Consider the following 23,087-nt stretch of genomic DNA (forward strand, 5'->3'; position numbering starts at 1 on the left):
GAAACCAAGATTGAACTCTTTGGAAGGAATGCTAAGCGTCACGTCTGGAAGAAACCTGGCACCATCCCTACGGTTAGGCATGGTGGTGGCAGCATCATGCTGTTGGCATGTTTTTCAGCAACAGGGACTGGGAGACAAGTCAGGATCGAGGCAAATATTAACTGAGCAAAGTACAGAGCGATCCTTGATGATAACCTGGCACCTCCGACTGGGGTGAAGGTTCACCTTTCAACAGGACTACGACCCTAAGCACACAGCCAAGACAACGCAGGACAAGTATCTGAATATCCTTGAGTGGCCGAGCCAGAGCCTGGACTTGAACCCGATCTAACATCTCTGGAGAGACCTGAAAAGAGTTGTGCAGCAAAGCTCAGGTGTGCCAAGTTTGTTGCGTCACACACAAAAAGACTTGATGCTGCCTAAGTTGCTTCAACAAAGTACTGAGTAAAGGGTCTGAATTTTTACGTAATTGTGATATTTCAGACTTCTTTTTAATAAATTAGCAACATTTCTAAACCTGTTTTTGATTTGTTAATATGGGATATTGTGTGTAGATTGATGAGGGGAAAAAACATTTGAATACATTTTAGAATAAGGCTGTAACAAAATGTGGAAAAATCAAGGGGTCTGAATACTTTCCGAAGGCACTGCATCTGATTGGGTTTCCTGCAGTCAACAAATTATTTGTAATTATATCCCGGACCCATGACCATCCACTCACAAAAAAATCAGCCCGCGGCTGAATATAGTTGACGATCCCTACTCTACCTGCCAACAGAGATATAGTTGAAGTCGGAAGTTTACATAAACGAGTTATAATGACTCCAACCTAAGTGTATCAACCACTCCACACATTTCTTGTTAACAAACTATAGTTTTGGCAAGTCGGTTAGGACATCTACTTCGTGCATGACACAGGTAATTTTCCAACAATTGTTTTCAGACAGATTATGTCACTTATTATTCACTCTATCACAATTCTAGTGGGTCAGAAGTTTACATGCACTAAGTTGACTGTGCTTTTAAACAGCTTGGAAAATTCCAGAAAATGTCATGGCATTAGAAGCTTCTGATAGGCTAATTGACATCATTTGAGTCAATTGGAGGTGTACCTGTGGATGTATTTCAAGGCCTACCTTCAAACTCAGTGCCTTTTGCTTGACATCATGGGAAAATCAAATCGGTCAAGACCTCAGGAAAAAAATTGTAGACCTCCACAAGTCTGGTTCATCCTTGGGAGCAATTTCTAAAGGCCTGAAGGTACCACGTTCATCTGTACAAACAATAGTACGCAAGTATCGCAAGTATAAACATCATGGGACCACGCAACTGTCATACCACTCAGGAGACGCATTCTGTCTCCTAGAGATGAACGTACTTTGGTGTGAAAAGTGCAAACAATCCCAGAACAACAGCTAAGGACCTTGTGAAGATGCTGGAGGAAACGGGTACAAAATTATCTATATTCACAGTAAACGAGTCCTATATCAACCTGAAAGGCCACTGTGCAAGGAAGAAGCCACTGCTCCAAAGCCGCCATAAAAAAGACAGACTACGGTTTGCAACTGCACATAGGGACAAAGATCATACTATTTGGAGAAATTTCCTCTGGTCTTATGAAACAAAAATAGAACTGTTTGGCCATAATGACCATCGTTATGTTTGGAGGAAAAAGAGAGAGGCTTGCAAGCCGAAGAACACCATTCCAATCGTGAAGCAAGGGGTGGCAGCATCATGATTTGGGGGTGCTTTGCTGCAGGAGGAACTGGTGCACTTCACAAAATAGATGGCATCATGAGGTAGGAAAATTATGTGGATATATTAAAGCAACATCTCTAGACATCAGTGAGGAAGTTAAAGCTTGGTCGCAAATGGGTCTTCCAAATGAACAATGACCCCAAGCATACTTCCAAACTTGTGGCAAAATGGCTTAAGGATAATAAAGTCAAGGTATTGGAGTGGCCATCACAAAGCCCTGACCTCAATCTGATAGACAATTTGTAGGCAGAACTGAAAAAGCGTGTGCGAGCAAGGAGGCCTACAAACCTGACTCAGTTACACCAGCTCTGTCAGGAGGAATGGGCCAAAATTCACCCAACTTATTGTGGGAAGCTTGTGGAAGGCTACCCAAAATGTTTGACCCAAGTTAAACAATATAAAGGCAATGCTACCAAATACTAGTATATGTAAACGTCTGACCCACTGGGAATGTGATGAAAGAAATAAAAGCTGAAATAAATAATTCTCTCTATTTATTCTGACATTTCACATTCTTAAAATAAAGTGCTGTTCCTACCTGACCTAAGACAAGGAATTTTTACTAGGATTAAATGTCAGGAATTGTGAAAAACAGAGTTTAAATGTAGTTGGCTAAGGTGTATGTAAATATCCGACATCAACTGTATGATACATTAATTGATGATTTGTGGCTGACACCTGCACACTTTCACAATGACTCAATAGTCAATTGGTTATTAAGTGCCTAACCAAACTTCTTCTTAGCTAATCTTTAGCAGTCCTTCTTTTGCTCATTACCTCTTCTTAGGCAGTTGATTTTTGGCGAATTCCCAGTTAAAACGCATTTAAGAGCTTGTGAATTGCATGGTGCTTTGACTGTCTACCAATCTCTTGGGATAGTTGTGTTGAAGGTATGTTTTCACTTTTGATTAGAATACTCAGCTTTTGAAACATCAACACATTTGGCATCAGAATGATTTAATATGAAAGAATAATGGTTTGAGAATGCGCTAACAGTAGGGAAGTGGAATTCAACCATGTGTTGGTGGTCTAGGTGGTACGAGAGGCCATTAAGGCAGAACTCATTTGAATACTGGGTAACACTTTACTTGACACCCAGTGTCATAAGATGTTATGACACGATCATAACATGGTTATAACACTGTCATAATCCATATTTACAGATGTTGTGGCATATTGCATTATTTTACGGCTGGTTATGACAGCTACATAAGTGTCAAAACCCACATTTATTCAAATTAGTTTTTTTCCCTGCCAAGAAGTTTCCTGTCGTAAATCCGTTGGTGTTGTAGTAATGAATTCTACAATCATGTTTTTTTAATCATATTTTAAATACATTTTATGACATTGTCATGAAGCATTATGACCATCCTGTGTCACTTTACTTGGACTAAGAAAATACACTTTGACACTGTCAAGAAGCATTATGACCATCATAATCATATAAGCCAGATAGGCCTATCACATCATTATTTATAACCTTCTCATCTTCTTGACTACATTTCCTGTTCATTTTGCAACTCATTTCATGTATGTTTTCATATAAAACAAGGACATTTCTTAGTGACCCCAAACTTTTCAACGGTAGTGTATATATATATATATATAACATAAATATACTGTTGACAAGTAAGCTATGGCGTAATGGAATATTTTGTCTTGTGTGGTAAGTTTTGTGGGTTTTGACACTCTTATGTAGGTGTTATTAGCAGCCATTAAAGAACTACCGTGGTAGGTTTTTGTACTCATGTAGGTCTCATAACCAGACATAAAATAACACACTATATGTCATAACAGGTCTAAATATGTGTGTCATGACATGGTTATGACCATGTCATAACGTGTTGTGAAGCTGCGTGTCACCAAATACTGTTGGGGAAGTGAGCAACACAGTGAGAAAGGCAATGTCGGTAAATTACTGAAGGTCCAGTAACAAAACAAACTTCAAGTTCAACCCATGTCAGGATGGAGAAAACGAGATGCCATAATTTGTGTCCTGGCATCCGCTGAGGTTGTAGAACATTTCATGAGCGGATAATCCAAAAGGCTCACAAACGGTTTGTCTCCCACCCAGCTCCTTTGCCAAATTACAATTATCGGCTCAAGTAATCCCTTTTGCCAAGAACTCTAATCTCCTCCTCAGTCTGTGCTAATTGTCAATTTTGTTACATATCTGGTTCAATCTGTGGCCAATTCAATGGTCTGGAAATTATTTACAAAGCAACACACCTGTCTATACAATGAGTGTACAAAACATTAGGAATGCTATTTGGATGACCAGATAAATCCAGGTGAAAGCTATGATCCCTTATTGATGTCACCTAGTAAATCCCCTTAAATCAGCATAGATGAAGGGGAGGAGACATGTTAAATAATGTTTGTTTAAGCCTTGAGACAATTGTGACATGGATTGTGTATGGGCAAGACAAAAGGTTTAAGTGCCTTTGAATGGGGTATGGTAGTTGGTGCAAATGGCACCGGTTTGTGTCAAGAACTGCAATGCTGCTGGGTTTTTAACGCTCAACAGTTTCCAGTGTGTATCAAGAACGGTCCACCACCCAAAAGGACATCCTGCCAACTTGACTCAATTGTGGGAAGCATTGGAGTCAACATCGGTCAGCATCCCTGTGGAACGCTTTCGAAACCTTGTCGAATTAAGGCAAAAAAGGGACAAGAATGAGAAAGTGTTTGAGTGGCACCGCCAAAGCCCAGACTTGGAATCCCACTGAAAATCTGTTGAAAGACTTGGAGAATGTGAAAATCTGCAAGGAAGAATGGGCTAAAATCCCCAAATTCAGATGTACAAAGCTTATACAGACATACCCAAGACGACTCAAAGCTGTAATCACCGCTAAATTTGCTTCTACAAAGTATTGCCTCAGGGGTGTGAATACTAATGTAAATTAGATATTTCCAATACATATTTTTTTTCAAACTAGAAACATGTTTTCACTTTGTTATTATGGGTTATTATGTGTAGATGGGTGAGAATTATTATTTTAATCCATTTGAATTCAGGCTAACAACAAAATATGGAATAAGTCAATGGGTATGAATATTTTCTGAAGGCACTGTACAGTATGTGACATCAATATTAGTCACAAATATTTATTCCAGTGGCAAAATTGACTAAAGTGCATTCATTTTAGATTAATTTTGGTCATAAAATATGTATCGTCCAAAACTGAGTTTTGTTAGATTAGATCTGTTCAACAATGCCCATTTTCCCACTAACACGGGATAAATAGCTGCGGGTGATTGAGCTCTATCCAATGGCATAAACAGTGAAACAGACCTGCCAGTGACCACACTGTTTACATAAGACGTTGTGCATCATAGATTCCTTCTGACCAATTCTGCTTAATTGATACTTGTTTCATTCATATGGTGTCTCGTGGGGGACAAACCTCAAGACTGAAATCTCCTTTTTCTTAATGAGCAACAGAAAAACATTGAATCTGTGTGTTCAGTCGCTCTTTAAAGGTCTTGCTCGGAAGCTAACACAAATATGACCTACCATAGACTGTCTACAGTGTTCTGATGGCTAATTGCTCCTGCTAAGTGCTTTGCGAACAACACTTGTACAATGTGCCCCATTTGTTGGCTGTGACTGTTACTGTCATAGTTTTACTCAGTAATGTGTGAAATGTGCCGCCAACCTCCACAAACCCTCTCCCACTTGAGCCTGAGAATAAATCACTGATTAGGCCACACCTCATCCGCTTGATTGATATTTCAGTGAAATGAGAAAAGCAGAGTTGAGATATCATGACAACTACAACCAACACCAAGTCACGTGTTCCCCTCAGACAAGAAAAACACCCACGAGTTCTGCTAGTCTGGCAATAACATCATCAGATCTAATAATTTACATATTTTACAGATCCCCTTGGCAGATGGTTGACAATACGGCCTGAAATGTAGGCACAGTACGTGTGTATGCAACTCATGGGGAGTTAAAATGAAAAACCTGTATTATTTCATCAATTCATTGTATTGTAATTTGAAGTGCTTCCTTTAAACATGCAAATAAATATTTGAATACTATTTCATATGGGAGGATGATTGTGAGCTTCACATATAATTCCTGGTGATCAGCAAGGGTGGTGGTGGTGTTACAGCACAAGGTGGTATAGCACAGGAGGACTCCCAAACCTTAGCAAGACAAGGTATTTGAGCGAGGTGTGTATTGGACATTCAGATTTTCCCAGTTATCTCCGGAATGAGGAGGCAATCATTGACCTTTACCCCTTTGGTGAAGAGACTACTTGGTTGAATTAGGCCTCAGCTACCCTCAACGGGGATAAATTACATTATATAAATGATGTTCTTAGCCGATGCCCTTCTCCAAGGTGACTTCTCGTTTTACACATCACCCATTTGAAAGCAGACTGCGGTTTACAATGTTAGACTCAAGGTTAGACCACCCAATTTTGAATCAGTCATCCATCCCATGACTTGAACCAGCAACACCAACCAACCACAAATCTTTATCACGTGTATCAAACAAATGCCCTTTTTAAATGGTTAAATTCTCAACAATTACTGTGTGACAGTGGTGACACGGACAGATCATTTTAAAAAATGGTTTAGTCAACCGAGATGATTGGCTCAGAATCAAGCTGTCACGATCGTCTTCTTTAGAGAGAGTGGACCAAGGCGCAGCGTGTGCAAAATACATCTTCTCTTTATTTTGAAGAAGAACAAACGAAACAAAACAACAAAATGACGAACGTGAAGCTATAAATGACTAAGTGCAAACATGCAACATAGACTAGACATAGACAATTACCCACAAACACGATGCCCATGGCTGCCTTAAATATGGCTCCCAATTAGAGACAATAAACCACAGCTGTCTCTAATTGAGAACCAATCTAGGCAGCCATCGACATACAAACACCTAGACAAGACATTGCCCCATTAAACCTACAAACCCCTAGACAAACCAAAACACATACTTCACCATGTCACACCCTGACCTAACTAAAATAATAATGAAAACAAAGATAACTAAGGCCAGGGTGTGACACAAGCCAACATTTTTTTAGGTGTCCCTACAAATTGTCCGTAGTAAAAGGTATAGCTAGGGTCAAAAGTAATGTCTAGCCTAGCCTGCTTACAACTTATTACCTTGTTAACTGGTTGCCGTCTTAATCGATGCAACTATAAAGCTCTTTAAATGATCTTCACTTCTCGTCGGTCTTTTGTAATTTCTCTGCCGCCATTTTTTTTCTCCAAGCCATTTCTTCCAGCTGCCCTCAAACCTCCTGACTGAATGCAAAAGTAAAAAACTCTGGTTTGGAACAGTAAACCTGACCGTTCATTTTGACTCCCAAAATTTAGTTAAATTCTGTGTGATCTATCCATCTATTCCGTGCCTATGCCTCCCGACTGTCATCTCTCCTTTCATTAGCCAGAACAATAGCTAATGCCATGGAGTTCATTACAGACAATCAAATCCAGGCTCCTCCTGGCCTATTTAATACACTTCCATTATTAACGTGATCATTATTGTTAATACGTTTCAGCTTAGCAAAAGGCCCATATGAAGGTGTGCCTCTGAACAATATGCAATCGTTAATCTGGTCAATAGCAGGTGCTATTTCGTCACTATTATGTAGGTGGATGATGGGGTAGTAGTAGTTTCTTGACTGAGTTTTTTGCAGTTGATGCTAGATATTGGACTCAGGAAGTAAGTCCTAGACATTGAAGTACATGTAAAAGATAATGAAGTTGGACACCATGCTGTTCACGATCCTCACAATTGCTGAATTATTGGTCCGGACTTGAGTAAATGCCTTATGTACATGGTATATGAACTACATTAAACAGTACAATTATAATTGGTTTGTAATCACATTTAGGACTCGTAATGCTTTCTTAGTCACAGAAACGCACACATACTCACATGTATCACGCACTCACTCACTCCAGCATGCTGCCCTGTTATCACCATCAGCCAGTCATCCAGTCATGTGGACACGCACAGTCATATTCCATGTCATGAATGAGCCTATAAACCAGTGACTCATCCTATATCAGGGCAGATGGATGGATAAAGAAACCTAAATGGACAGGTCATTAAAGCGATGGATGGATGGGAGATTGGATGGAAAGACAGTGAGTTCACAGCTTTGGAGATAGAGACCCATTTTTGCATAGGAGGTGATGTACCCATTTTTACATAGGAGGTAAGGTTGCAGTCAGGTCAAAAAGCGCATTTTGGCATTACTGCTGTCTCTTGCAACAACCAAAAATATATATTGTTCAGTACTGTGCACTGATATCATTTTTTTATAACTCCTGTAGCAGGCCTAAAAAACTGCCCGTTATGGTTGACCAGTCTCTGAACCTGGGTTGTAGCTACAGCAGTGGTGCATGTATTTCTGTACTAAGTCACTGAAATCTGAAAAATCTTGGCTATGCTCAACTTTCATTTTTTGTCAACCATTTTCCATTCTGTTTGATAACTATTGCCGTCGGGGCTTTAGTGTGTTGTGTGTGTGTGTGTTTCTCACCCACTCTTCATATCCTGTTAGCAAAGGCACTGACTGTATTGAGCTGATTTAATTAGACTTTTCCCAGACAGTACTCTCAATTATCTAAATCCAGTCACTTTGGCCCTGCAGAGTAACTAATCCCACTTAGGGCTGTTGCAGTGACCGTATTACCGCCACACTGGAAGTCATGAGTCATTACCTCAGTAAAATTCAACGGTCACGATAATCTCCTCTTATGCACTCTGGACATGTGTTAGTAGTACCCAACTCGTTAATTATCATCAGGTCGCTAATGGCCTGGTACTAAAGACTCTATTGTCCCCCTCACCACTCTGCCATCAATACAAATGCAATCGAAAACCACAAACACTTATTATCAAAAAAGTATGTGCTTTTCAAACTCACCTCACTGTGATTGATCAATTTGAAGAAAGTTCAAGAACAGGATAAAACTGAGTGGAAAACATGGTTGTTGTGGATGTTGTTTAAAAGTATAAAAAAGTATAACACAACGAAATGGACAGTGCTTTCATAGGTGATGATCCATATCGTGATGTTATACAATATATAGCCTACCGCATATTACACACGGCAAAACATTTTTTTTATATATATGTATAGGCTACTGATTTAAGATATCTTTGGTTCATAATTGGCCTAGCCTAAAATGTTTTAATTAAGAGTTGGCCTAAAATTATGGTGAATTTTTATTTGAGTTTGATTAGCCTAGTTACAGTGGGGAGAACAAGTATTTGACACACTGCCGATTTTGCAGGTTTTTCTACTTACAAAGCATGTAGAGGTCTGTAAATTTTATCATAGGTACACTTCAACTGTGAGAGGCAGAATCTAAAACAAAAATCCAGAAAATCACATTGTATGATTTTTAAGTAATTAATTTGCATTTTATTGCATGACATAAGTATTTGATCACCTACCAACCAGTAAGAATTCCGTCTCTCACAGACCTGTTAGTTTTTCTTTAAGAAGCCCTCCTGTTCTCCACTCATTATCTGTATTAACTGCACCTGTTTGAACTCTTTACCTGTATAAAAGACACCTGTCCACAGACTCCAACCTCTCCACAATGGCCAAGACCAGAGAGCTGTGTAAGGACATCAGGGACACAATTGTAGACCTGCACAAGGCTGGGATGGGCTACAGGACAATAGGTAAGCAGCTTGGTGAGAAGGCAACAACTGTTGGCGCAATTATTAGAAAATGGAAGAAGTTCAAGATGACGGTCAATCACCCTCGGTCTGGGGCTCCATGCAAGATCTCACCTTGTGAGGCATCAATGATCATGAGGAAGGTGAGGGATCAGCCCAGAACTACACGGCAGGACCTGGTCAATGACCTGAAGAGAGCTGGGACCACAGTCTCAAAGAAAACCATTAGTAACCCACTACGCCGTCATGGATTAAAATCCTGCAGCGCACGCAAGGTCCCCCTGCTCAAGCCAGCGCATGTCCAGGCCCGTCTGAAGTTTGCCAATGACCATCTGGATGATCCAGAGGAGGAATGGGAGAAGGTCATGTGGTCTGATGAGACAAAAATAGAGCTTTTTGGTCTAAACTCCACTCGCCGTGTTTGGAGGAAGAAGAAGGATGAGTACAACCCCATGCTTCTGTCCCCTTTGCTTTTCTGCAAAGGGGACAGGACGACTGCACCGTATTGAGGGGAGGATGGATGGGGCCATGTATCGCGAGATCTTGGTCAACAACCTCCTTCCCTCAGTAAGAGCATTGAAGATAGGTCGTGGCTGGGTCTTCCAGCATGACAACGACCCGAAACACACAGCCAGGGCAACTAAGGAGTGGCTCCGTAAGAAGCATCTCAAGGTCCTGGAGTGGCCCAGCCAGTCTCCAGACCTGAACCCAATAGAAAATCTTTGGAGGGAGCTGAAAGTCTGTATTGCCCAGCGACAGCCCCAAAACCTGAAGGATCTGTAGAAGGTCTGTATGGAGGAGTGGGACAAAATCCCTGCTGCCGTGTGTGCAAACCTGGTCAAGAACTACAGGAAACGTATGATCTCTGTAATTGCAAACAAAGGTTTCTGTACCAAATAATAAGTTATGCTTTTCTGATGTATCAAATACTTATGTCATGCAATAAAATGCAAATTAATTACTTAAAAATCATACAATGTGATTTTCTGGATTTTTGTTTTAGATTCCGTCACAGTTGAAGTGTACCTATGATAAAAATTACAGACCTCTACATGCTTTGTAAGTAGGAAAACCTGCAAAATCGGCAGTGTATCATACTTTTTCTCCCCACTGTATGTCATTTTTCACAATTAATAGGCTGACACATTACCTTTAGCTGCATAATTAAGCACTGGGTAACTGCAGGAACAGGTTTGGAGAGCTGTATGGCATACAGAGTATGGCCGGAATATCACCTTGTCAATCAGCAAAATAACTGGAGTATCCCACCTCACATGAGTGAAACGAACCAGCAGGAAAGTGGCCTTCATTCGCTATTTGAGTGCTTACTGGGCCGTTTTAAGGTTGACCTCCACAGCTATCTGATTCAGAGGGGTTGGGTTAAATGCAGAAGACCCATTTCAGTTGAATGAATGTTGTACAACTGACTAGGTATCCCCTTTTCCTTTCATGGTTAGCAGTGGTCCCTCAGATTTTTGTTAACCTTGATAATTGTTATTATGGAGCACTAGACTATACTTGATCATTCTGTTCATTATTTTAAGTAGTGCTGAAAAATGTAGTGCTTTTTGAGGTCTGTTTTTTGTTCGATTATTTAAAAAAATCTCAGTATTCGGTTAAATTGTATTTTTTATGCACTATGCATTGTGGATTGAATGCTGTCACACAGACTAAAAGTCCAATGATGGTAGTGATTGTCCATTACTGCTAATAGCGTAATAACCATTTATTCACATGACTTTAAAATATTTAAGTTGTGTATTACGTTGATGATTTCATTTAATTTCAAGTCGTCTCATCTCTATGTATGCTGTCTGACAATCACTATTTTAGTGGTTCTTCAAAGTAAATGGGGCCTACATTTATGACTGCTGAATACCGACTATCAAATCATTTAGATCGTCTTTTCAAGTAAAAATACCTCGCTAAGGAACTTCTCTTCACCCCCCTCGATCGCGCAATGTTCTCTCTTTTACGTAACAGGCATAAAAGAAACAGACAGACAAGTAGGCTCTCAATTGATTATGGCCACTGTAGTTAATTACCATGTTTATTGCGCTATACTATGTTGATTATTGGCCTGTTGGAAATTACAACTCCCTAATAAATCAGATCAAGCCTGAACTGTGTGATGTATCTCTAGAGATACTGTGCAATGTGCGCATTGAGCTCACAGAAAAAAAACATTGGTCAATTAGTTATTTAATGAACATAAAATAACCAAAATTACAGTTCATCGCTCAGCTCTACTTCTAAGCCAACATGAAAAATTGTGTAACAATCACCACAATTTTTTGTTTAATGTTGAGAGGGAGTTCAGTGTTACACTACAGTAGGTATGACGTCTATAGTCTTAGGTTTGACATCTCAATGACATGTGACTGACCTCATGGAAAAACCAAGCCTTGAGGTCCAAGGAATTGTCTTGTCTGATAAAACCAACGGCACGCGGGGCACTGCTGCCAACGTATCTGGCCTGCCGGGCACTTCAATCCAGCCCGCGAGACATTTTAACCCCTTTTTTCTCCCCAATATCATGGTATCCAACAATCTTGTCCCTTCGCTGCAACTCCCGTATGGACTCGGGAGAGGCAAAGGTCGAGAGCTGTGCGTCCTCCGAAACACGACCCAGCCAACCCACACTGCTTCTGGACACAATGCCTGCTTAAGCCGGAAGCCAGCCGCAACAATGTGTTGGAGGAAACACTGTACACCTGGCAACCATGTCAGCGTGTATGCGCCCGGCCCACAACAGGAGTCGCTAGAGCGCGATGGGACAAGGAAATCTCAGCCTGCCAAACCCTCTCCTAACCTGGACAACGCTGGGCCAATTGTGCACCGCCTCATGGGTCTCCCAGTTATGGCCAGCTGTGACACAGCCTGGGATCAAACCTGGGCCTGTAGTGACGCCTCGAAGACTGCGACACAGTGCCTTAGACCGCTGCACCACACGGGAGGTCCCCGCAAATTGATTTAAAAAAAACAGTTGGTCCCCCAAAAAATGCGGCCCTCCATTGAATTTTAAAATCCCGATGTGGCCCTCGAGCCAAGACGTTTGCCCACCCTTGCTCTAGGCTGTACTGAGTATAAGGTCTGAAGACTTATGTAAAAGCAATATTTCATTTTTGTATTTTTTATAAATTTGCAAACATTTCTAAAACCATGTTTTTGCTTGTCATTATGGGGCATTGTGTGTAGATTGATGAGAAAAAACATTTGAATCCATTTTAGAATAAGGCTGTAACGTAACAAAGTGTGGAAAAGTCCAGGGGTCTGAATACTTTCTGAATGCACTGTCAGCTGTTATTTAATATAACACTTTTATACAACAGGTTACTGTCACGGATTACTCCGGAACTTTTATTACGCACACCTGGCCCCTATTCCCAGTGATTAGTAATTGTATAAGCGTGTCCTTGGTTTACCATTGTCCTGTCGATTATTGTTACAATGTCCCTTGGTTCGTGTGAGTACCTGTGCTGTGTGTTTGGCTTTCGTGCCATTGTGGATTGCGCAGATGATCATGGGTCTCGTCCCGTGTGTTATTGATTCAAGGTACTCCTCGCTCTTTTGTTTGGGTTTCTACAGAAATGCAATGGTTCATTGGATCAGTCGAAAACATTGCACATACACTGCTGCCATCTAGAGGCCAAAATATAAATTGCACATGGGCTGGAATAACATATTATGGCCTTTCTCTTGCATTTCAAAGATGATGGTGCAAAAAAAAATAGTTGACTTTTTCTTATCTTTTACAAGATCTAATGTGTTATATTCTCCTACATTCCTTTCACAATTCCACAAAATTCAAAGTCTTTCCTTTCAGATTAGATTTGGGTATGTAATTTTATGCGATAATTGAAAAAAGGGGCCAATCCTCAAGAGGTTTAATTGACATACATGTCTTCAGCGCCCGGGTAACAGTGGGTTAACTGCCTTGCTCGGGCAGAATGATAGCGTTTAAAACTCTTATGGCTGCAAGCCCGAGGTCGGTACACCTATGACAACATCCAGCTCAAAGTGCAGGGCGCGAAATTCAAAAAAATATTTTTTAAAAATATTTAACTTTCACACATTAACAAGTCCAATACAGCATATGAAAGGTACACATCTTGTGAATCAAGCCAACATGTCCGATTTTTAAAATGTTTTACAGGGAAGACAAAATATGTAAATCTATTAGCTAACCACGTTAGCAAAAGACACCACTTTTCTAACTCCATCAGTTTCTTACTCCATCAGGTGCTATCACCAATTCGGCCAAATAAAGATATTGATAGCCACTAACCAAGAAAAAACTTCATCAGATGACAGTCTGATAACATATTTATTGTATAGGATAGGTTTTGTTAGAAAAATGTGCATATTTCAGGTAGAAATCATAGTTTACAATTGCACCCACCATCACAACTCGACTAGAATAAATACAGAGAGCAACGAGAATTACCTAATTACTAATCATAAAACATTTCTTAAAAATACACAGCTCACAGCAATGGAAAGACACAGATCTTGTGAATTCAGACAATATTTCAGATGTTCTAAGTGTTTTACAGCGAAAACACAATAAATCGTTATATTAGCATACCACATGTGCAAACGTTACCCGAGCATTGATTCAAGCCAAAGAGAGCGATAACGTAATCATCGCCAAAATATATTAATTTTTTCACTAACCTTCTCAGAATTCTTCCGATGACACTCCTGTAACATCATATTACAACATACATATAGAGTTTGTTCGAAAATGTGCATATTTAGCCACAAAAAACCGTGGTTATACAATGACAATACTAGCAAAACTAGCCTGAAAATGTCGGGCGCCATCTTTAGCAGTGATCTTGTCTCATGATTAACTATTCATAAACTTGACTAAAAAAATATAAGTTGGACAGCTATCGAAAGACAAATTAGTTCTTAATGCAATCGCTGAATTACATTTCTAAAATTATCCTTACTGTGCAATACAGGGTAAGCCAAGCGAAGCTATACCAAAGAAAATGGCGGAATGTGCGTTTAACATTTTTCGACAGAACAACGATTTATCATCTTAAATATTTCTTACTATGAGGTGATCTTCCATCAGAATCTTGGGCAATGTATCCTTTCTTGGGTCTAATCTTCTTTTGGTCGAAAGATGTCCTCTTGTCCGTCGAAATGCCCACTAACGTTCGACCGGGACCCCGAAACGTGCCCGGCGCTTCAAAGCGCAACACAAAGCAATGCCTCAAAATCGCACTAAACGGATATAAATTGCTATAAAACGGTTTAAATTAACTACCTTATGATGTTTTTAACACCTATAACGAGTAAAAACATGACCGGCGACATATAAGTGGCTAAACCCAAGCTTGGAAAGAGAGCAGGTCCGACGTCCGTCGTGCGTCAGGCGCAGCAGGAAAAGAACGGTACATCCGGTCTTTGGCCTTTTATACAGGCCCTGATTGCGCAATCGACTCCATTCAAATTGTCACCACTTACTGACATCTAGAGGAAGGCATGGGCAGTGTTTGTATCCTCATAGCATTTACAGGGACTTTAAAACTGACCTGGGACCAGAGTCCAAGATTTCTGAAATCTCACTCCATATCAGGAAAAGTGCTGTAGAATGAGTTCTGTTCCACTCAGAGACATAATTCAAATGGCTATAGAAACTAGAGAGTGTTTTCTATCCAATAATAACAATAATATGCATATTGTACGAGCAAGAATTGAGTACGAGGCTGTTTGAAATGGGCACCTTAAACAGAGCTACTCAATACTGCCCCTGCAGCCATAAAAAGTTAACCTTGTCAGCTCAGGGATTCGATCCAGCAGGCTTTCGGTTACTTACCCAATGCTCCTACCACCAGGCTACCTGCCGCCTCATGCTATGCATGCATATAATTGTGAGTCGTTTGAAATCATATAGAATAATTTAATCACATCTGGCATCAAACTGCATGTGTAGCTGTTCTATGTCACCTTTTTTTACATGAGGTAAGGTCCTCGGGACTAAAGCTAAGCTAACTCATAGGCTCTTTTAAAAATCAGGGGTGGAGCATGGGAATGAAAGGCAAAGAAGTGTAGCAATCAACACTGATATATTTTCCTACCGAGTTACAATTTACAATGTTTGTCTTTAGCTCCAGTTACTTAGTTTCCAAGTAGGTCTAATACATCATCCCTATCACAGGGCAGATTCAAACTTTAGAAGCAGTTTCCATATCGATAAAGAATTCAATCACATCAATAAAATGTAACTCAGATGAAAAGTATTTCGCAACCCTCACATAACAGGAGGGCGTGCCCAGGGACAAGGAGAGCGGGTCAATGGCACACTGGCACCAACAACATACACACAATCAAAATGCCACTTCTCCCAAGATGGACTAGGTGACCATGACCACTGCTCCTGTCATCCCTGCACATGCCAACCTCCGTGCAACAATGGGAAATCTCCTAAACGACAGAAACAGCCAGGTTATAAACAGCCAGGCTACGCCCTTAATTACAATGACCTACACCTGGCACTGAGAAAGAGGCTGCGTTCAAAACTGCAACAGTTCCACCCTGTTACACACGTTTTAGAAACACTGTCAAGTGACTAAGGATATAATAGCAATGGCTGTTGTGTCAAATAGCACCCAGACCAGCTTCTCCGTCTACCTCAGGAACACTAAGTGAAAAAATTAATTCATCCCGGAGTGGTATAACTCCATATTATATCCATTAACAGAGTTCTTTCCAATCCAGGGACTCCATTTTAATTCATTGGATTGTTTAATGCAATTGTGAATTATGCAAAAGGTTTAATTGAAAATTAAGGCCAATGCAATAAGGAGGTACTTAGAATCAAAAGAGGATTTCCTAATTGTTCTTTCAGGCTCAAGATACTGGCAAATTAATTCAATGGTGGGTGAGGTGGGTTTTTATATGATGAGAACTGAGTTGCTTTGTCATTAAGATATGCACTATACATTGAATTCGAAAAGTATTCCAGACCCCTTGACTTTGTCCACATTTTGTTACGTAACAGCTTTAATCTTAAAGGTATTCAAAAACATTTACACTACTCAATCTACACACAATATACCAAAGCAAAAACAGGTTTTTAGAAGATTTTGCAAATTTATATAAAAAAAAAACTGAAATATCACATTTACATATGTTTTCAGACCCTTTACTCTGTAGTTTGTTGAAGCACCTTTGACAGCGATAACAGCCTCGAGTCTTCTTGGGTATGACGCTACGTATTTGGGGAGTTTCTCCCATTCTTCTCTGCAGATCCTCTCAAACACTGTTAGGTTGGATGGTGAGCGTCGCCGCACAGCTATTTTCAGGTCTCTCCAGAGATGTTCAATTGGGTTCAAGTCCGGGCTCTGGCTGGGCCACTCAAGGACATTCAGAAACTTATCCAGGAGCCCACCCCTGCATTGTCTTGGCTGTGTGCTTAGGGTTTTTGTCCTGTTGGAAGGTGAACCTTGTTCCCAGTCCGAGGTCCTGTGCGCTCTGGATCAGGTTTTCATCAAGTATCTTTTCCTCAATCCTAACTCTTCTCCCAGTTCATGCCACTAAAAATCATCCTCACAGCAGGATACTGCCACCACTATGCTTCCCTGTAGGGATGGTGCCAGGTTTCCTCCAGACGTGACGCTTGGCATTCAGGCCAAAGATTTCAATCTTGGTTTCATTAGACCACAGAATCTTGTTTTTCATGATCCAAGAGTCTGTAGGTGCCTTTTTGACAAACTCCAAGTGGGCTGTCATGTGCCTTTTACTGAGGAGTGACTTCTATCTGGCCACTCTACCATAAAGACCTGATTGGTGGAGTGCTGCAGAGATGGTTGTCCTCCTGGAAAGTTCTCCCATCTCCACAGAGGAACTCTGGTGCTCTGTCAGAGTGCCCATCGCGTTCTTGGTCACCTTCCTGACCTAGGCCCTCTTCCGATTGCTCAGCTTGGCCGGGCAGCCAGCTTTAGGAAGAGTCTTGGTGGTTCAAAACTTCTTCCATTTAAGAATGATGGAGACCACTGTCTTCTTGAGGACCTTCAATACTGCAGAAATGTTTGGTACCCTTCCCCAGATCTGTGCCTTGACACAATTCTGTCTCTGAGCTTTATGGACAATTCCTTCTGCCTCTAGGCTTGGTTTTTGCTCTAGCATGCACTGTCAATTGTGGGACCTTATATAGACAAGTGTGTGCCTTTTTTTTCTCCATATATTTTAGAATAAAGCTGTAATGTAACTAAATGTGGAAAAAGTCAAAGGGTCTGAATACTTTCCGGATGCATTGTCTATCTCAAAAGCAGTGTGGTTGTTCATAATATTTTCAGTGTTAGAATGGTTAGACTATGAATGCACCTTCAACTAAAGCCTTAATGTGTGTGTCATAAGGCTAACAATGTATCGACATATAGATGTTGACATCGTCCTCTGTGCACTTGTAAATAGCATCATGTATCTGCTTTGCACATGTACAGTAAAATATCTTTACAAAATTCCACTGAAGCCCAAGCTTTAGCGAGCTATCCACCCCTCATTTTAACAATTTTTTGGACCCTCCGAGTCCCCACCCTTTGGTGCCATTTCTCATTCTGCCTGGATCTATTACCGTAACACATCCTCCTAAAGACCGACAGGACATGTCCTGACCCGGGTGACTCTGCACCCTTGGAATAATTTAAATGACAAAACCCATCCAGGGGACACCAGATACATTTTCTTTGCAGCCAATTTAAATGACCGCAAAATACTTGACTTTTCCGTAACTGTCTTTGTCTCTCCCACCGAAAAGGCAGCGAGGGGAGCAGGAGGTAACGTTCCCCTAGACTTGCTTACTATAATGATTCTTGGAGCAGCAAGGTGTCATGACGTTGCCTGTTTGGGTATTGCAAACCCCATCCCCCTCTCCCTGCCTCTCCCTTTCCTCCTTCAACCCATGCTGTGATCACAGAGAGACGTCGTAAATTCCTGAGAATCTCCTCATGGCCAAACAGTATTAAGAGAGAGGGTAAACTTTCAGGACAAAGGAATTCTCTTCAACCTCACAGAACTTGAGGTACAAACATATTTCATATTCCTGCAAAAGTATAAAAGATCGTTGGAGAGTCCAGCTATTAACATGCCCGTTTGTCCCCATGTGGGAAACTCATGAGAGACTGTGGGACTACATTACCATACCGCTGTTTATATAATAACCTCAGATATGAGGTTTACATCTGTTTGTTGTATAAAATGAATGAGTGAGTATGATACTGTTTGTATAATTGTGTAATATGATTTTGGACTGTTTAATGAAGAAAAATACAAATCCCGTTTGATTTGAACTAAACCCGAGGACCCGCCCCTGAGCCAGTTGGGTCAGACATCCAAGGACAGCCCCTTCCTGCTATCTGAATAAAAGTCAACTCTGAGAAATTACCATTAGACCATGTTTTCTTCAGAGGAGGAGAACGGAGGTTAAGTCCCATTGCTGAATCTTTAACCATACCACGTGGTTAAACTCTTAGACGAATAAGAACAAGTTTTGATATTGACTACTAGTCTGCAGCTAGGAATTCGGTATCATTGAACGCAAAGAAAGACAACCGCCGAAACATCCATTCTATAACGAATGTCACTCTGAACTATCCACAATAACCGAGACAGAAGGAACTCCAACAGAAACTAACTTCACTCCAACGATCAAGACGACACACACCGAGCGTAACTATATATATATTGATTGCAATTGTTCCCGAATGAGTGAGCGTTCATGTGTAAAGGATTAGCATGTCAATTGTTATAATTATGAACTCTAGTGACATCTTAGTCAAACCACAATTTTTCCTTTGTCTAACAGCCGCCATGCCGGTTCAGCCCACTAGGGCATATTTCTCCCATCATTTCATGTAACTATTTTAAGTTTGTTTGTTTGTTTGCATTTCTGTGAATTAATTAGTTAGTAATAAATAAATGATTTAAGACAGTTGATGTATGGATGACTCATAGTGAAGACTGGGTTCGTGCAGATAATCAACAATTTAAGACGTTTGGAATGAGACTAACGTGAGGTAAAGTAAATAAATCATTAATTAGAAGACTATTGATCAGATATGAAAATATCTGAAAGGTTATATTGGGAAATTATAACTTTGTAATCTGACTACTTTCCCTGGTGCTCCCAAATTCATAGTTAATTAGTTACGTTATTACTCAGTTGATCGCGTAATCCCTAATTACAGGAATCTTTGATAAAAACTATAAGTCTTCAATTTAACGATAGCAAAGACACGACAAAGGGCAATGCCTTTGTCTCTCATTTAAACCAGAGGATTCATGGAGCTGAATAACACCTCTCCGAGGAAAGAGCATTGGTGTTTGGTTTTTATGGCATTTAAAATCAGTCAAGTTTGTTTGTCTCGTGTGGAACTGATCCGTCTGACCCATCAAACACGTAAATCCATATTGTCCAACATATCAAGTTAGGGACAATTTCCAAAACTCTAATCAACTGAAACACCATTAATGATATGGATATCAAGTGAGGATGTGTTGATGTGTGAGCCAAATATGAATTGTGTTCTCAGTGAAGTTGTGTGGAAGAGAATAGGGGGGGGACCAGGGCCTGTATTCAGTAAGAATCTCAGAGTAGGAGTGCCTGTCCCCCCATCCCATGTAATATTATTCAGTATCATCACTGCCAAATCAGTTCTGTTATACTCACAGACTTTATTCAAACAGTTTTAGAAACTTTAGCGTGTTTTCTATCCAAATCGACCAATTACAGTATATGCATATCCAAGCTTCTGGGCCTGAGTAGCAGGCAGATTACTTTGGGCACACTTTTCATCTGTACGCGTAAATAGCGCCCCCAAGCCATAAGAAGATAATGGCTGCAATCCCGCTAACGGGATCGATATGACAACAGCCAGTGAAAGTGCAGGGCGCCAAATTCAAACAACAGAAATCTCATAATTAAAATTCCTCAAACATTCATGTGTCTTATATCATTTTAAAGGTAATCTTGTTGTTAATCCCACCAAAGTGTCCGATTTCAAATATGCTTTTCAGCGAAAGCACTACAAACGATTATGTTAGGTCACCACCAAACCACAATAAGCACAGCCATTTTTCCAGCGAAAGATAGCAGTCACAAAAAGCAGAAATAGAGATAAAATTAATCACTAACCTTTGATGATCTTCATCAGATGACACTCATAGGACTTCATGTTACACAATACATGCATGTTTTGTTTGATAAAGTTCATATTATATAAAAAAATCGGAGTTTACATTGGCGCGTTACATTCACTAGTTCCAAAAACATCAAGTGATTTTGCATAGCCACATCGTTTCAACAGAAATACTCATCATAAATGTAGATGATAATACAAGTTATACACAAGGAATTATAGATATACCTCTCCTTAATGCAACCGCTGTGTCAGATTTCAAAAAAACTTTACGGAAAAAGCAAACCATGCAATAATCTGAGACGGCGCTCAGAACAATAGCCAAATTAGCCGCCATGTTGGAGTCAACAGAAACCAGAAAATACATGATAAATGTTTCCTTACCTTTGATGAACTTCATCAGAATGCAGTCCTAGGAATCCCAGGTCCACAATAAATGCTTGATTTGTTCGATAATGTCCGTTATTTATGTCCAATCAGCTACTTTGGTTAGCGCGTTTGGTAAACAATTCCAAAGTCACAAAGCGCGTCCACTATAACGTGACGAAATGTCCAAAAGTTCCGTAACAGTCAGTAGAAACATGTAAAAAAATGTATTGAATCAATCTTAAGAATGTTGTTAACATACATCTTGAATAACGTTCCAACCGGAGAATTACATTGACTTCAGTTGAGCGATGGAACGGAGCTGCCTCTCACGTGAACGCGCTTGTTCAATGCGTGGTCACCTCATGGCAGTGATTACTCATTCCTGTGTCCTTCGGCCCCCCTTCACATTAGAGTCATCAGACAAAGTTCTATTGAATGTTGACATCTAGTGGAAGCCGTAGGAAGTGAAAACTCATCCATATCTCGCTGTAATTTCATTGGGAGCTTGGTTGAAAATCTAGCAACCTCAGAAATAATCCAAACAGGAAGTGGAACTTCTCAGGTTTTTGCCTGCCATATGAGTTCTGTTATACTCACAGACATAATTCAAACAGTTCCAGAAACTTCAGAGTGTTTTCTATCCAATACTAATAATAATATGCACATATTAGCAACTATGACCGAGGAGCAGGCTGTTTACTCTGGGCACCTCTGTGCACCTTTCATCCAAGCTACTCAATACTGCCCCTGCAGCCATAAGAAGTTAAAGGGGTGTCGTGACTTTACTTTCATTAATCTGATGACAGTTATTAATCTAATCAACTAACTATGTTTAATTGTTACTCGATTAAATGTATAATTTAACAATTAACCTGTCTGGCTCTGGCGTTCCGCTAGCGGAACTCCTCCCACATTCCACTGAAAAGGCAGAGCGCGAAATTCAAAAGATATTTTTGGGAAATATTTAACTTTCACACATTAACAAGTCCAATACAGCAAATGAAAGATACACATCTTGTGAATCCAGTCAACATGTCCGATTTTTAAAATGTTTTACAGCGAAAACACCACATATTTATGTTAGCTCACCACCAAATACAAAAAAGAACAGACATTTTTCACAGCACAGGTAGCATGCACAAAGCCAACCTAACTAACCAAGAACCAACCAAACAAACCAAGAAACAACTTCATCAGATGACAGTCTTATAACATGTTATACAATAAATCTATGTTTTGTTCGAAAAATGTGCATATTTGAGGTATAAATCAGTTTTACATTGCAGCTACCATCACAGCTACCGTCACAAATAGGACCGAAGCAGCCAGAGTAATTACAGACACCAACGTCAAATACCTAAATACTCATCATAAAACATTTCTGAAAAATCGATGGTGTACAGCAAATTAAAGACAAACATCTTGTGAATCCAGCCAATATTTCCGATTTTTTAAGTGTTTTACAGCGAAAACACAATATAGCATTATATTAGCTTACTACAATAGCCTACCACACTACCGCATTCATTCATCAAGGCACGTTAGCGATAGCAATAGGCACGTTAGCGATAGCGAATAAACCAGCAAAAGATATATCATTTTTGACTAACCTTGATAAGCTTCATCAGATGACAGTCCTATAACATCAGGTTATACATACACTTATGTTTTGTTCGAAAATGTGCATATTTAGAGCTGAAATCAGTGGTTATACATTGTGCTAACGTAGCATCTTTTTCCCACAACGTCCGAATATTTTTCTGACACTTTTTCTGACACACATATTCTGACCAAATAACTATTCATAAACATAACTAAAAAATACATGTTGTATAGGAAATGATAGATACACTAGTTCTTAATGCAATCGCCGTGTTAGAATTCTAAAAATAACTTCATTACGATATGCAGTTTACGTTATGGCGAGAGCGTGCCCAAAACCTGGCCGCAAACTACTAGTTCACATGTACGACAGATATATGAAATAACATCATAAAATGGGTCCTACTTTTGCTGATCTTCCATCAGAATGTTGTACAAGGGGTCCTTTGTCCAGAACAATCGTTGTTTGGTTTTAGAACGGCCTTTTCCCTCTCGATTTAGCAAGCACACTTGCCAAGTGGCGCGAATCT

This window comes from Salvelinus namaycush, chromosome 13, assembly GCF_016432855.1.
Source record: "Salvelinus namaycush isolate Seneca chromosome 13, SaNama_1.0, whole genome shotgun sequence".
Taxonomy (NCBI): Eukaryota; Metazoa; Chordata; class Actinopteri; order Salmoniformes; family Salmonidae; genus Salvelinus; species Salvelinus namaycush.